This window comes from Cynara cardunculus (assembly GCF_001531365.2).
Source record: "Cynara cardunculus var. scolymus isolate 2C chromosome LG 7, CcrdV1, whole genome shotgun sequence".
In the NCBI taxonomy this organism is placed as follows: domain Eukaryota; kingdom Viridiplantae; phylum Streptophyta; class Magnoliopsida; order Asterales; family Asteraceae; genus Cynara; species Cynara cardunculus.
Genome location: NC_037534.1, coordinates 6395084 through 6397852, shown reverse-complemented (window position 1 = coordinate 6397852; position 2769 = coordinate 6395084).

The window sequence follows — 2769 nt, the reverse complement described above, 5'->3', positions numbered from 1 at the left end:
ATTAAGTATTCTGTTAGAACTCAATTATTATCCTAATTATATTTTAGATTTTTTATATTTAAAATGAGATGTTTATCATGTATTTGATTATATTTATCTGCAGTTAGTTACATGAATTCAGATATGGAGCTTTAATAAGTTGTACTTACGCACAATCTACTTGTAATCTTGAGTTTTAAGTAATATGCATTGATAAACAGTACTTTACGCATAAAAAGTGGTTTTTAAGAGTTTTTTGTCAAATGCTTTATAATATAGTGTATATATATATATATATTATAAAAATTATATATAAGCGGCGGGTTGGTGGATTGAGCTAGGCCTAACACAATTTCAACCATCTTAAGTGACGAATTTGCGGTTTGACATGTTGGGTTTAGTTGGGTTGTTAACATGTTGAGTTGAGCGGGTTTCACAGTTGACGATTTTTTGTACATCCCTACTAATAAGCAGTGTTAAGATTTGAATTTAGGGTGATCATAAGTTGTGTTCTCAAGTTTGAGAAAAAAAGACAATTTTGTATTTGTGTCTTTGATCGAGGGTGAGTAAAGACAATAGATTTTTTCTTGGTATCGAGCAGGATAGAAAGAAAATAAAGAATATCACTTTTAAAAAATATACCTCTATTTATTTTATGACGGATTGCAATTGGATGGATATATCTATACTATATTATAAAGCATTTGACAAAAACTCTTAAAAACCATTTTTAATGCATGAAATATTGATGCATATTACTTGAAATTCAAGATTACAAGTAAATTATGCATAAATACAACTTATTAAAGCTTCATGTTTGAATTCGCGTAACTAACTCCGGATAAACATAATCAAATAGAGGATAAACATCTCATTTTAAAATATAAAAATCTAAAATAAAATTAGGATAATTATTGAGTTTTAACAAAATAATCAATTATTATCTTCATAAAAAAAATTATATTATTAAACCAAATATAAATTACTTCATTATTGAACCTAAATTGAATTATAATAATAAATTGAATTAAAAAATTACACAAAAAATAGGAATTTTAAATAATTACTTTGATATTAACATCGAATATTTTTGTCAAATTTTTATGATATCTTCAAATTTATATTTTAATAAAAAATAAAAACATCATCGTTTTTTCAAAATCACATAAGACCATATTATAACATCGATTGAGATAAACAATAAAATAAAAATCAATATGTATCTCGCTGCATTGCACGAGTACTCTTCTAGTAATTTATAAATATCTTTAAGTATTATAAATTATTTCATTTAATTTCCTTCCCTTTCCTTCCACATTTGGAAGGAAAGTTTTGGAAGAAAATCAACATTTTTTTTTCCTTTTTTCTGTTGAAAAAAATTGAACGACAAAATTATATCAGTTATTCAACTAAAAACTCTAATCTAACAGTATTATATATATATATATATATATAGAAGCGTTCAAATAAAAATTTGTCTCATTTTGTGTAAACCATGTAAATCAATCTCATCCATCCATTTTTTTGATCAATGGCCAAGATTAGTTTACTTTATTTTAGGAAATTAAATATATATATATATATATATATTAAAATTTTATTTTATTTCAACAGTAAGGGCAAAAATGGTAAACAAAATTTAACATTTGGTAATTTTCTTCTAGATATTAATGACACTATTTTTATTTTTTAAAACAATATATTATTTTTGACTTTAAATCACATACATCAATAAAACATATAAAAAAATGAATATAACACACCATATTCAATTATATGGAGTGAATCGTTTTAAATTTTGAATTACATTATATGAACGAAATTGGTTTCACCATGAAAATGTTTCGGTTCACATAATTTATTTGCAACAAGACTCGGTTTCACGTTTATGGAACCTGTTTCATTTTCCTTTTCATAATTTATTTTCAAAATGCACCGGTTTCATTTTCCTTTTCATCAACAAAATGATCAACTACACCATCAATGCAATGGTTTTCACCATAAAAATGTTTTGGTTCACCTAATTTATTTGCAACATGAACCGGTTTTCACGTTCATGAAACATGTTTCATTTTCCTTTTCATAATTTTTTTCAAAAAACACCGGTTTCATTTTGCTTCTCATAAAAAAAATATTAACTACACCATCAATGCAACGGGTTCACCATAAAAATGTTTCGGTTCACCTAATTTCTTTGCAACATGAACCGGTTTCACGTTCATGAAACCTGTTTCATTTTGTGGATTTTTTTTGTTCATCTACGTTTTGATGATTTCATTCTATAATTCAATTGTTTCATCAAGATACGTCTCCTTATTATAACTCATGACAATATATGAAATCCAAATTTTTTATATTTTAATATAATTAAATATTTAAATGTTACCATTTATATAATTTTCTTTATTACGTTTCCTTAATTAAGATTTATTAGTAACTTCAATATTTAATAGAAAATATTATAAATGACCGAAATACCCTTATTGATTAAATTTAATTAAAAAAACGAATTTTCCTATTGGTCGAAATTGATTTACACGGTTTCTTAGAAATACACGGTTTTCATTTGAACGTGTCTATATATATATATATATATATATATATATATATATATATATAGGGTTTATTTCAAATACAACCTATCGCATTTGTACAACCAATGCAACCCAATAAATTGAAATATTTATGGAAGTGATTAGAGTTCATTTATTATGATTTAAATATTTATGAAAGATGAATACGGTTCATTAATTATGATTAATACTTTATATTAGGAAATAATCAAAACCT